Source organism: Parasteatoda tepidariorum, chromosome 2 (genome assembly GCF_982258835.1).
Source record: "Parasteatoda tepidariorum strain Cologne lab strain chromosome 2, Ptep-v5.0, whole genome shotgun sequence".
Lineage (NCBI taxonomy): Eukaryota > Metazoa > Arthropoda > Arachnida > Araneae > Theridiidae > Parasteatoda > Parasteatoda tepidariorum.
Window position 1 is genome coordinate 127,750,564 of NC_141756.1, and position 15,775 is coordinate 127,766,338.

Sequence of the window (15,775 nt, forward strand, 5' to 3'; positions counted from 1 at the left end):
TCTTTAAAATTATAATGAGTCATTTCAAAAAATATAAAACAATGCAATTCTTGTTCTACGTTAATTAAAGTTTGACACATATGTTTTATATCCTAAAATAACAAAAAAAGAGGAAAATATGTTGACTCCAAAACATTTTCATTTTGTACAGAAACTTTAATGAAAATAACAACTTTCATCTCATAATATTACTAAATATCAGAATTACATTGGATTATTAAATGCTTTTTGATATTTTGAAATGTAAACGAGCGTCTCTTCTGAAAGTAAATTTTTATTCCTGGAGAAGAAAATTTCCTAGAAAATTGTAATGTTCTAAACTATACAAATCAGATAAAATGGGAAAGCTGTAACAAAGAATTACTTCTAAAGATTTTATATCAATCAATGACATAATGGAAAAACATAATGACATGCAGGCGGTATTGAAAGCTACAATATGAAATTTAAAATTATAAGACAAATATTGCATTTCATGTAATAAAAATGCCCAATAAATAATGAAAATTGGAAAAAATTAACAAAAAGCTTAAAAAATGCTTTAAAATGCAAAATGCACACCAAAATTTAAAAAATGCTCTATAAATCTTAAAAAATGCTCTAAAGAACAAAAAATGTCCAAAAATGCAAAAAAAATGCAAATGTCATCAAAATCCGGGCCTTAATAATCACTTTTAAAGTATGGTGAAAAGAGAAATTAAGAGTACACGAAGCTGCAGAGATGACAAAACTTTGCAAAATGTGTTAAAAATAAGTTTAATTATTAGAGTTCATGGAAAATAGAATATGCCATGATGTTCGCGTTTTCAGTTCTGTGCGGGAAGTTTTTACTCATATGGCGCCCTTGTTACTTTCCGAATTTAATTTAAAGTCAAAGGTTTAAAAGAAAGATTGTTATGTATGAAAACTATAAATGAAAAATTAGACTTATTTTAAGCAAAAATTAGTTTTTCAGGTGCGTAAGCAAATTATTCAACAAAAAATAAGCACCTTTTAAGCACTTTTCAAGCATTCAAATAATATTTTTAAGCACTTTAAAAAAATATAATTAGGTAGGATTGGAAAGTTTGACAATCGACGATTTTACAGGGCTCGAAAAACAGCCCATCCACCCGTTCTCGACGGTCAAAAATTCTCCGCGGACAACGAATTTCTCGAATCCGACGTCCGCGCGGACGGCCATTTTCCCGTTAATGTTCGTGATACATTTTTCAATTTTGGTTATCTTACAAGAGTCTTGTAAGTTACAAGGCTGCAAAATGACCCACAATACAGCAACATACTGCGCATATATTGATGTTTTCTCTTTCTGGGAGTACTGCAGCGGTTGAAAGGTGCTTTGCAGCAAACTTACAAAAAAACACAATACATACTGGTCTTAAACAAGAAGCTTTAAAATCAATTGTGAACATCTACCTCAATGGAAAACCCCTTTCAGATTTCTGTTCAGAAACCTCTGTAAATCATTGGCTTGATTGTGGAACAGGAAAACGTCATATTTGATTCATTTAAAAAACGCAGTACCCTCGGATAACTTGACATAACTTGACCCTTGTCATTTAAATTATTTCATAAAAGAAATACTAGGTTACTATTAGTAACCTAGTATTTCTTTTATTACTGTATAATGTAATCCTAGTAACGACTAATTCATTGTGCAATTTATATAAATGTTTGTAATAAATAGGAGAAAATTATATTTTTATTGAAAAGCGACGGGTTAGTTTCAACGGAGGACGGGTGCATTGTTGGACAAGCCGTCCTCGGGGACGGGTAAAATTTCTGAGTTTTTTCGAGCCCTGCGATTTTATATGGTTTTAATCGTAAAGTCAAAAAAAAAAAAAAAAGAAACCATTGGCATTGTTTTTGACAATTGTCAAAATTTCTGAATCATGTAAATCAAATGGCGTTTTCACACGCTACGGACTGACGATGCGCCCAAATAGATTGGAGTTGAATGAATTGTGAAAAGGTTGAATTGAACAATGTGAACACAGTGTCTTACTGCACAATTCGTAGCGAAAATCAACATGGTGAAGGAAAAATATCATTTTAGAAAAGGAAAAAGTAAGCACGTTTTAAAAACACCAAAAGAAAAAAGCACCTTTAAGCACTTTTTAAAAGGCTACGCACCCTGTTTATTATTAGACTTATTTTAATTACAATAGTCTAGTCCAGAGGTCGCCAAAGTGGTCTATATAGACCCCCAGGGGTCTATTTAACATAAGCGGGGGTCAATCTGAGCCAGGGGGTCGATCCGAACCGGAAGGTTCGATTGGTCGAAGGATTATCAGTATTTTTCAGATATGTGACAATTAGAAATAATAGAAGAAGACTTGGAAATATATTCAAGTAATTTTCAAAAATTGAGCGACGATTTTAAACTGCGTTTTGTTGATTTGGAAAACATTGACATCCTTGATTGGATTATTGTGCCATTTTCTGCTCAAATTGAAAACGTGGACATCAACCTGCAAGATGAGCTTGCTGAATTATTATGGGGATTTGAAGCAAAGACGATTTTTAAAAATTTAACAATAAGCAAATTTTGGACAAATATAAATGTAATGCAGAAATATGTAAAACTTTACGAAATAGCTCAGCCATTTATGATAGCATTTCCAAGTTCCTATATGGTTGAAGCCGGTTTCAGTCACGTAAATTCAATCTTAACTAAGAACAGAAATAAATTAAATGTTTAGTTTCGAGAGGATTTAAGATTAAAATTGACCAATTTTGAATCCAATATAACGAACCTTGCAAAAAAAAAAAAAAAAAAAAACACCAGTCACACCCATGTCATTGATTAAGAAGCAATAAATCCGTAGTTACTTTACTTATTATTTCTACTTGTAATTACTTATTATTTCATAAATATTAAGGTATTTATATTTCAACATTAAAATATTTTTCATAAAACTACTGTTACACTATGTACTATTACTTTAATAAATGTTCAAAATCATAAAATAAATGTACAAACACAGTATCTAATAGAGTTTTATTTTAATTAACAGAAAATTACTTTTATGGGGGTCGATGGAGATTTCGAAAAATTATGTAGGGATCGATGATCAAAAAAGTTTGGTGACCTCTGGTCTAGTCATTTATATAAGAATTTTAAAATGTATTAATGTAGGCAAGTCTAAAGTAATTATTTGATAAAGAACTGAGTATCTTCGTTAAATTACTTATGAGAACGAACTATTTAGGAATAAGTAATTTCACTGGGTACTTATAAGAAAAATTAAAAAATATGTTTAATATTTAGCCTGATAAGCAAAATTAATCATTAACAAAAATTCCTTTAAAAAATCCAAACTTTGGAGAATCAATTAAAAGTTTTGACATACATTCAAAGTCATACATTCAAACTGACTTAAGTTAAGAATAATGCACAGTTTTTTTCAGATTATATTCAAGCATTTCTTTATGTTTAACCACATTCATTGTTAAGATGCTTTCGTCACTTTTATCAACAATGACTTGTAATAGGGGAGAGTCGGGTAGCCCCGCCCACTGTCAATTTCATATGTATAGAATATTTTTTGAAGTCAATGGACCATCTGACATTAATTGTTATATAAAAAAAAGATCATTTTCAAAGTTTCAAGTATTTATGCAGCTGTTAACATGGTAAACAATAGTTTTGAAAATATGTCGAATACAGTAGTCATGAAATTGAGAAAAATTGGTTGAATGTTTCGATTAAACTTCATTTTAATACTAAAAAATAATTTTTTTTATACATACAGCATTAAAGTATGTAGTCTTAAGTTTAATTTACTCAAAAAAAGTTTATATGTGAAAAATTGTTCGAGTAATTACAAATTTACAAAAAAATTGGATTTCGGGTAGCCCCTCTCAATTTTATTTCGTCGATAAATGTACGGTTGCAAAGATTATTATTTTATTGCTTCAAATTTGAATGTTCTATGCATTTTTAACAACAAATATTGTTATTCAATGATTGTTATTCAATGATTGTTATTCAATGATTGTTATTCAATGATTGTTATTCAATGATTGTTATTCAATGATTGTTATTCAATGATTGTTATTCAATGATTGTTATTCAATGATTGTTATTCAATGATTGTTATTCAATGATTGTTATTCAATGATTGTTATTCAATGATTGTTATTCAATGATTGTTATTCAATGATTGTTATTCAATGATTGTTATTCAATGATTGTTATTCAATGATTGTTATTCAATGATTGTTATTAAAAATGATAGAACTCACTAAAAGTATATAAATATGTAATAAATAAAATAATTTTGTGATAAAAATGATAAACGAGGTTTGCCTATTGTCAATACATTGGTCATTTTCCTTTACACCTGAAAAAACAGTAAAAAACATAATTTTGGTAACTGGGCGGGGCTACGACACATTTTGAAAAGAGCTGAAAAACATGTTTTTCTTAAATTTCTATTTTTTTAAGTTAAACTATTCTTTTTTTGGCTTATTCTTTCTGCATTATTTAATTAGATGATAAAACAATAGAAACATACAAAAATATTGATTATTATGCAATATTACAGAGAAATATAAGCAATACTCCTTAAGTGAGCGGGGCTACCCGACTCATGTCTACAGGCAGTAACGTCTTTACGTATGGGCACACGCGGGCTGTTCCCGGCCCCCCCCAGGCACCCAGGGGGCCCCTGAGAATCTTAATTTTTGTAAGCTGTATAAAAAATATAGCCAATGAACAACATTGCCTTAGGTACTTTTCGAAATAAATATTGTATTAAGTGTGCATTTTTTCTACAAATAGTAATTCATTATTATGCAAGCACTAATATTTTGAATAGTTTATCACCAAGAAAAGTTAAAAAGACAACCGAAAATTCGTGAAAAATTTAGGTACTTGGACATTGAAAGATGTTTTAACAACAGTTTGACAAAATAATTCATACCTTTCGAATTTTCTTTGATTTTTTTTACACCTTCGTGTTTATTCAATTTAATTATTTTAATTAACTTCCATGGTTTTGATAATCATTTTATTAGCTGAGGATTACAACTGGCCAGCATCTCTTTTTTTTAAAAAAATTATGCATAGCTTTATTCGAGTTTTTTTGGGTAATCATAACGTGTTTAAGTTTGTTAAAATTATTGCATCATATCTTGAAAATGATTTATTTTATGTATGTGAAGTTTATTAGTTAGTTTTTTAAATATTATGGCATGCTATAGGGGCCTGAAATATTTTTGTGCCCGGGGGCCCTGCATGCCATTTAGACGGCCATGTCTACAAGCAATTAGGATGGAGAAAAAGTTTGTAGCTAATATCACAGAAATTACTCCAATTTCTAGAAGACATCGAAGACTTAATATACATACTTTTTTTTAAATAGTTTAAGGGTAACAGCTAAAGCAGAGGTCGCCAAAGTGCTCTATATAGACCCCCAGGGGTCTATTTAAAAAAAGCGGGGGTCGAAAAAAAAACAGTTCTCAATACGCAAATCACACATACCTAATTAAGTATGTAAAATTTGTGAATTTTTTTTATAATTGACTCAATATCAGTTTCTTTGTAAAACATAAATTAATAAACGAAATTTATTGGGGTGAAACAAGTATTTACGTACCACCACGCAGTGGCACGAACTCAGCGCCGTTTATAAGTCATATGCATATGTGCGCTTGTCCAAATGTCACGTGTGACGAGCATTGACGTTACAAATGCAGATATCATACGCAGTTTCAGCTATCTTTGCAAACTGTGTTGAATATTTGCAGTGTCATTATTAAAACTTTTATAGTTTTGGATAATTAGTTATTGTTTCGATAAAACCATTCGTTTGGTTTAGATATCAATTTTAATTATCAATGCACAAAAAAGAAGGTAAGCTTTAATAATATGGATTAGTACAGTCCGCGACAAAACTATAGCACACTTTGTATTTTAAGAAAATTACAAAATTGACCAATTTTGACGAAAATTAAAATTGAACAATTTTGAACCCAATATAGCGAACCTTGCAAAAAAACACCAGGCACACCCATCTCATTGATCAAGAAGCAGTAAATCTTTAGTTACTTTATTTATTATATCTACTTATGCATAATTACTTATTATTTAATAATAAGGTATTTGAATTTCAATATTAATATATTTTTCATAAAACTATCGTTACACAATGTACTATTACTTTAATGTTTAAAATCATAAAATAAATGTACAAACACAGTATCTAATAGAGTTTTATTTTAATTAATAGAAAATTACTTTTGTGGGGGTCGATGGAGATTTCGAAAAATTATATAGGGGTCGATGATCAAAAAAGTTTGGCAAACCCTGAGCTAATGAAACACCAAGAATGCTCACACTACTTTTGATGTAAAGTAATTTACACCAGCTTTACTTATTAATTTATAAGGACAATAAAACACATACGGGTAGAATTTATTTTTATGGTACAATCTTAAGCGAGAAGATGCATAAACACCATTCTTAATCAGGGTTCGTAGCCAAATTATTCAAAAAAAAATAAGCACCTTTTAAGCACTCCAAAAATATTTTTAAGCACTTTAAAAAATATCATAATTAGGCAGAGTTAGAAAGTTTTTGATAATTGACGGTTTTATTTTGTTTTAACTGTCATGTCAAAAAAAAAAACTTTTGGCATTGTTTTTGACAATTATCTAAAATCGTAAAATTTTAAATCATGTAAAGCGAATGGCGTTTTCATAGGCTATGAACTGACAATACGCTGAAAAAGATTGTGAAAACGTTGAATAGAGCAATGTGAACTGCGTCTCTTTGCATAATTCGTAGCGACAATCAACATGGTTAAGGAAAAATTTCATTTTGAAAAAGGGAAAATTAAGCACTTTTTTAAAAACACCCAACGAAAAAAGCACCTTCAAGGGCTTTTAAAAAACGAAACTCGAAAATAAGCACCCTTAAGCACTTTTTAAAAACACTACGCACCCTGTTAATATAAAAATTTTGGAAATAAAGCCTACACACGGCACAGTTGTAGTTCATTTACGTCGCACTTAAGCTGCACAGTGGGCTATTGGCGACGGTCTGGGAAACATCCCTGAGGATGATCCGAAGACATGCCATCATAACTTTGATCCTCTGCAGAGAGGATGGTACCCCCACTTTGGGAGCCAGACAACCTGCACGCGAAGTCGAGCACTTTACAGTAGAACAGTTTAACGAGAACCAATACCGTACACCCTCGGTCCTTACACATACTGATCCAAGTGGTCACCCACCCGAACACGGACCGCAGCCAGTGATGCTTGACTTCGGTGATTTGGTGGGAGTCTTAACGATCAGTCGACTGCGGGACTACACACAGCACAGATTCGAACTACGCTTAACAGAACAGGAAATAATTATTAATATAATATGTTATAATTTACAGCTGTTTGAAAATTATAATTATCCTTGTTTTGTAATTGAAACATACACACTTTGAAACAGCGAACTTAATTTTTAAATTGTTTGTATTTTAAATTTGTAAATATAAAAATGTTTAAAGGGGGCTAAAAAAAAGAGGATCTTAAATTAATTGCAGAGGAGATCGGGGAGTCGATAAATCCCGATATGAAGGTAATTGATTTGAGAAATTTAATTCTGAATAGTGCGCATTATAAAAATGATTAAGATTTTATAGAACAATTTGCGGATTCGATAATTGCTGAGCGAAAGAACAGCAGGCGAAAATTGAATTCGAAAGAACTAAGATAGACTTAGAAAAAATAAATCTAGAAAAAGCAAAAATAAACACTGAGATAGAAAAAATAAACTTAGAGAAAACGAAACCAGCGAGTGAGAGTGAAGGTAGTACCGAAATCAGTGGAAAACTATATTCAAAGTGTACGAGTTTTAACTATACCTATTCCGAAAAGAACAGGTTGTTTGAATTAATTCTTTTCGTCTTTAGAGAGAGAGCTTTTCGAAGCAGAAATGTACCTCAGGAATTTAAGAGCAGGGCCGGATTAGCCTATAGGCACACTAGGCACGTGCCTATGGCCTACGAAATTCAGGGGCCTACGAAAAACTTGGGAGAAAAAAATTTGACAAAAATAATTTAGCTTTAAATACAACAAGTGTATTTTACACAAAATTATGAAGATAAATAAAAATATAATATTTTTCGGTAATAAATTATTTTGCAAAATCTTATGATCCAATATATTACTTTTTTGCGATTTTTGGATTCAACGAAATCTTGTATTATGCTGTCGAATTCCAAACTACGCAAAAAGTTCGATAAACAAATTTGTAAATTAAAATCCATATTAATAAAAATGTAAAAGAAAAAAAATATGCAAGAAAATTTTAGCATATATTTTGAAAAGAGGGGAGGAGTGGGGGATGGAGGGGAGGGCCCAAAAACGGCTATGCCTAGGGCCTACGAAAGGTATAATCCAGCTTTGTTTAAGGGGGAAATTTTATTAAACCTCCTTGGAGAAAAAGCTATAAATATTTTAGTTTATATCAAAGATGAGGAAATAAAGGATTATGAGAAATTGAAAAGTGCAATTTTAAAGAACCGACACCTCTAATTTGTTTACAAAAGTTACAAACAACGCGTTGTATGTCAAACGAAACTCCTGAACAATTTGCATCTCGATTATCTACCAGTCTGGAACAATATTGTAGATTAAGAAATGTCATCATCAGCATTGGCACGACAGCCCTTTGTGAGCCTGGGCCTTCCTCAGAAGCTTTTCCCATTCTGTCCTTCTCCCAGCAATTGTTTTCCAGTTCTTTACTTTTAGGATGGCAAAATCCTCATCTACACAGTCCTTCCATCTCTTTTTGGGCCTTCCTCTTGGCCTTTTATTGGAGGGGGTTGCATTAGAGACTCTCAATGCTGTTCGTTCTGGGCTCATTCTCACTACATGCCCGGCCCATCTCATTCTACTTAATTTAATAGATTTAATGATATCATCACCATCAAAGATCCTATATATTTCAAAATTATACCTTTTCCTCCAGTTGTCGTTATCGAGTATAGGGCCAAAGATGGTACGTAGGACCTTCCTTTCGAAGGTTGCTAATAATTTTTCTTCCCTTTTTGTTAAAGTCCATGTCTCTGAAGCATAAGTCAAAACTGACTTGATTAATACCTTATAAAGTAAGATCTTAGTCTTTCTTTTTATTAAGTGAGATTTCAATAATGATCTTAAACCATAGAAGCAGCGATTGGCTGCGATTATTCTTTTTCTAATTTCAGGATTGATGTCATTTTGATAGTTTATTTCTGATCCTAGATAAGTAAAATTTTTTACAGATTCAAATTCAAAAGAATCTATTTTAAACAATATAGGGATGGTTTCCTTTGTACCACAATACATATATTTTGTTTTCTCTACATTCACTCTTAAGTTAATTTTTCTAGCTGATTTTTCCAGTGCCAAAAAATTTTCACTCAGTGCTGTCCTAGATCTTGCGATGATATCTACATCATCGGCGTATGCCAAAATCTACTCTGATTTATTAAATATAGTACCTGTAGTATTTATGCCAGCATCTCTAATAACTTTTTCTAAGGCTATGTTGAACAGAAGACATGCTAATGCATCTCCCTGTCTAACTCCATTATGAATTTCAAAAGAAGTGGATAGTTCCCCTCGAATTCGTCCTGTTGAAATGGTTTCAGTGAGTGTGAGCATTACAAGTCTGATTAATTTATTAATTTATTAAGAAATGTACACGATTTAAATACTTTGAAAGAATTAATTGTAAGCGATAAATTATATCAATCATGAAACCGCGAAGTATATAAATATAAAACAAGAGCAAGATTGGTTGAAACCGGTACAAACGGGTAAAGAATGCGATATGTATTTTACGTCGAAAGGAAAATCTTTTTCTGATACATATTCTAATTATCAAAAACCCCAGTCTTATAATCAAAACTACACTCGAAATGATTCTAAATATATAGCGCCTCAGTTACGATGCGAAGAAATAAAACCGAAGTCAAAATAAAATAAAACATAAAACTAGAATGTTACATATGCATACCTGCCAACTTTTAATCCCTTTCAATATTATTTTTCCCAGTGGTATTAAAATGGAATTAAAACTTCAATTTTAAGCAAACAAATACTTTGTATTTGAGAAAACTTAAGTTGACAACCAGGATAGTAACGCATATTAATATATGTGCTTAATTTTTGTAAGAATAGTGGTAATCAATATCATTTAAAAATTAAGATTATAAAAGAATAAATAGTATATAATTACTACCACTTTAAATATGAAAATAAAATCTTCCGGAAAATCCGGAAGAGTTGGCAGGTATGCATATGCGGAGAAAATCATTTGTCAAAAGACTGTAGGAAAAAATATTCGAAAAATTAAAGTAAAAGAAAATGCTGTCATTGCAAACATCTCCTCCGAACATTTTTATCCGTCTGTTGACCTTCACCATTTGAAGTATGTATCAGTGTAAGTTGGAGGGGGGGGGGGAGAAATTGAAATGTATAATAGATTCTGGAAGTCAAATTTTTGTTTGTAATTCGAATTTGATTCCTGGCGCCGATAATGAGGAATATGGAAAGATTATTTTGAGTTTGGGGGAAAATGTTGAGGCTAAGTTAATAAAAACAATGGTCTCATTAGAGATTCTGCATTCAATTATCCCGTAGAATGCATAATTGCATTGACAGTTAAATTAAATTTAGATGCGTTGATACCACTGTTTCTGTATGAGAAACTGATTTCGTCAGACTTTGAGAGTTCTTGCGACGAAAGCTGTGAAAGTCGGTGCGTGTTTGAAAAAGAATCAGCACACGTGTTATTACAACAAATCAATGAAAAGGATATTTTGTCAGAGGTGGGAGTGAGCGGTTGCTCATTGAGTGGGAGTGAGACAAATATTTTAAATGAATATTATAAATTGTTTTCGGATTATAAATTAAAAGAACAAAGTAATTGTATTTCATAAGAAAGAAAAATTCGCGCGGAATTAAAACAAAATAAAGGCAATTTATTTTAATGGATGGATTAATTTACCATAAGAATAAAATTCCTAATGAATCAGTTATGCAGTTAGTCTTACCCAAATGTATGACAACCAAGAAGGTTTTCTGTGCCAGGCCAACAGGTACAAGAAAAAGAGGACGACCGAACCTAAGATTTTTAGACTGCCTTGAAAAGGACCTACAAGTTTTAAAGATAATAAACTAGAGAACCTAGGCTAAGGGAAGAATGTCTTGGCATAGGCTTGTTGAGAAGGCCAAGGCCCATCCTGGGCTGTCGTGCCAATGGGAAGATAAGGTATACCCAACGTTGTAGCTAGTGATCAGGGGACTAATTTTAAGTCTGCCCTAACTCAAGAATTTCAAAAGCGTATTGGTTCGAATCCCAGATTCTCCTGTCCGGGTGCTGCGAATGGATTAGTGGAACCGAGTATTAAAAGATATGTTGCATCACGTAATACGTGAAGATCCAAGACCTTCAAATACCATTTCTCCTATTCTCATAAAGAGAGATTCCAATCACCACTACTGGGGTATCTCCTTTCAAGATACTCTATGGTAGAGATGTCTATTGTCTATCATCTTGGTCTGGTGAAATCAGAATCCCTACTACTTTGTCTCATCAGCTGTTGACCATCTTCAAGAACTGAAAATCAGACTGGAAAAGGTTGCTGAAAGTGCTTCGTTGAAAGCTGCTGACAAACAGAAAGCATACAGTGACTATTTTAATAAAAGATCTTCAGTACGAAATTTCAGTGTCGCTGAACAGGTAGTGCTTTTAATCCCTGATTCTGCCGATAAAATATATGCCCGATAGACTGGTCCAGGAGAAATTGTCAAGCACTGTTCCGCACATGGTGAAATTAGCAGATGGGAGAGCAAAACAAGTGCATGTAAACAAGATTTCATGCTAGAGTCAATTCAATTGAAGTGAATTTTTGAAAATGAGGACGAATTTGGTGAAATTATTACAGTAACTGAAACGAACATTGGAAAAGTTATGTTTGATTCACAATTGGAATTAAAACATTTGAGTGATGATCAGAAAAGAAAATTAACGTCTTTGCTGAGTGAACATCAGGAACTTATGACAGGAAAATTAAAGAAAGCAATTGTTGAAGAGAATATTCGATAAGAATATTCGACTCATACCTAACAGTGAGAGGAAGAGGCCTTATATCTATCGTGTTCCGGATGCTTTGATTGGTAAAGTAGATGAACAAATCGAAGAACTTTTAGATGCTGGTTTAATAGAAGAGAGTTCAGCTGAAATTGCGTATCCAGTGGTGTGCGTTAGTAAAAAGGATGGAGGGATGCGGATGTGCATCGACTATCGAGCGTTGAATGCTGTGATTATAACTGACGATTTTCCAATGGAAGATACTACTGAGTTAATTCATACTATAGGGCAGGGGTGGCGAACCTTTATACGCGAACGTGCCATTTTTTCTAAAAATTGTTTAATGATTTCATAGACGTGCCGTCAAATAATTTTGACTTCGTGATTATTGGGAAAAGAATACTAAATAATATCAACTCAAAACTCTTTATTTACATTGAAAAAAAAAATACATTTTGCAATGTCTCAGTTATAGGCGTAATTCAACTTAAAGTAACAGTGTGACTTCTGTTGCTACAGATTAGATGACAATTTATATTAGGTTGTAAGATGTTAGTTTAAGCAAGACTGTTAATTTTTTTTTTGCTAGTTACTTATTGTTACCTTGTTTTTTATGGTTATTAATTGTTTTTATTAGCATTAATGGTTAATTTTTTTAATAGTTTATTATTTTGTTTGTTTTTGTGAATTTCAATTTTATTGTTACATATGCTTCATAATGTAATAACAATTCATAGTGCAATAACAATTGCGATCGGTGGGGTGCCCAAAATATTGTGTCACGTGCGATAAATGGCACGCGTGCCATTGGTTCGCCATCCCTGCTATAGGGGAAGCTAATGTAATCTCAAACCTAGATCTGCTAAAAGGTTACTATGCTATTCCCATGGAGGAAGCAAGTTATGATTTAATTTCCTTTAAAACTCGCAATTCTCAGTAGAGATTTCGAGTTATGCCGTTTGGACACCGGAATGCTGCAGCGCAACGTTTCAGAGAGTCATGAACAAAACCCTAGCACCATTTAAATGGTTTTCACGGGCATATATAGACGATATTGGAATATTTTCGAACAGTTTTGAAGAACATCTAGTACATTTGGAATTTATTCTGAAAAATGTAGAACTCAATTTCACTGTTAACCTGAAGAAATGTTCTTTCGCTAAACCAAGTATCATCGGGGTTGGTTGCCAGATCCAGAAAAGGTTCGAGTCATTAAACAACTTCCAAGACCCAGGGCCGGATTAGCCTATATTTTGCACAAAATTATGAAGATACAAATAAAAATATAATATTTTTCGGTAATAAATTATTTTGCAGAATCTTATGATCTAATATAGGGGAGAGGGGGGCACAGGTGAACAGGGGGCACATGTGAACATGGTATGTTTTACCAATATGATTTGAAATAAAAAATCTCGAAAAATTTTCAATTGATGGCATTACTAGTCCCACCTCTCTGAAAAACTTTCGGAGCAATGAGACATTTTGTTGGTCTATTCTGACAATTTCTTTGTATCAGCTGGTGTTGCATATACTATAATCGCTGGCTTCTCCAAGTGAAAGCATAATATAAATCAACTAATAAACTAAAATTAACTATTGCAGATCATTATATGAACATTCAGGTAAGTTTATGACAATTATTCTTTTTTTTTACTCAATTAAAAGTTCATTATTTTTCAAGTTAGGTTTAAGAAGGATGATGGGGGCACTTGTGAACAAAACATCTGGGGCAGATGTGAACAGTTCACAAGTGCCCCTGCATAGTATTAAGATTATTATCCTCATGATATTATAAGTTTAAAAAATATGTATGCATTTAAAATTATCATTATTTAATTTTCCATAATTAATTTATTAATTTTTCCTTTAAATTTTTTTTAATTTTATTAAATGGTTGATCGCGCATATTAACTGATACACATGAGAAAATAGAATTGTTAAAGCTACAAATGAAAAGAGAGAAAAAATGAAAAAAAAAGCATGAAAGAGTATTAGAGAAGAAAGAAAAAGGCCCATTACAACACCCGTGGAACATGAAGTTGCGAAAAACCCAATTACGGATAAATTATTGTAAAGCTGAAAAATTATTTTCTTATTGACAGTACTGTTGTACAAGTTAAATTCACATAGTAAGCTGCAACCCCCTCAGTATAATGCGTATCTATATCTGTTATATTAGAGATTTTTTTTCTTTGAAATATGATGATTGCTTTGTGTTTTTAATCTTGTTCATATGTGCCCCAGGCCTGTTCACATGTGCCCCTAATAGGGGCACATGTGAACATTTGAAGTCATTTTTCTAAAATATTATAAAGTAAAGAAATATTTTATTGAAAAATCTCAAAAAATTCCACAAGACAAAGAAAATACTATTTAAACATATGGACTTTTTTACTATGAAAAATTGATGATATTTTTCGAAAAGTGAAGAAATAAAAAAATTTGTTCACATGTGCCCCCCTCTCCCCTATTACTTTTTTGCGATTTTTGGATTCAACGAAATCTTGTATTATGCTGTCGAATTCCAAACTACGCAAAATGTTGTATTCAAATTAAAATCCATATTAATAAAAATGTTAAAAAAAAATATGCAAGAAAATTTTAGCATATTTTGAAAAGAGGGGAGGAGAGAGGGAAGGAGGGGAGGGCCCAAAAACGGCTGTGCTTAGGGCCTACGAAAGGCATAATCCGGCTCTGCCAAGACCAAATACTAAGAAAGAATTGAGAAGCCTGCTTGGATTATGTGGTTTTTGCAGAGAATATATTCCGAAATATGCTGAATTAGTGTATCCTCTAACAGAATTGACAAAAAAGAGAGTGCCAGAAGAAATTCCCTGGAGTGAAGTGCATGACTCTGTATTCGCTCGTTTCAAACAAGCCCTTGCAGAAGCCCCCCCCCCATCACTTCACACACCATTGCCCGGTAGTCCTTACATCATTTACTCAGATGCATCACAGATTGGAATAGGAGCCTGTCCTTCTCAGCGAATAGAAGATAAAACTTTCCCAGTGTCTTAAGCTATAGTCATAAATTGACTAAAACACAGCAAGCCTGGTCAACTACAGAACGAGAAGCTTAAGCTATTGTGTGGTCATTAAAGAAATTTGAGTCGTAGACTCTGAAATAGAATTTTACACCGACCACAACCATCTCTGTTAGAGCGATGGGTGTTCGCTCTTCAAAAGTATAATATATAACTTTGAAACATTGCCCTGGTTCGAAAATGCCGCATTATCTCGCCTGTTTCCAAGTACAGGGGCGGATCTACTTAAGGGCTTTTTGGGCTGCAGCCCAGGGCCCCGTGGATACAAAGGGCCCCAGTCCCCACTGAAAACAATAGGTGATATTTTGAATTAAAAAAAATATCTAATATTAAAAAAAAACTTGGTCAGTGTATTTTTTCGCGTCTATTACGGGAGACTTCCCGCCGCGCCGCTTAACGCCCGACGTAATTTTGTTTCTCCCCCCCCCCCCCGCATTTCTGTTCTCGTCGTCAAAGTGACAAACTTGTTTAGTTTACTAATAAATGATAACTCAAAAGTTATAAAGACCTTCATCTTATTTTACTTATAATTGAAAGTACATAATCAGTATAAGAAAAGATTTCCTGCTCTAAGTTGGTAAGTAAAAAGAATTATAAATCATGTTTTTTTTTCGTTTTTAATGTATTTTTTTAATACTAA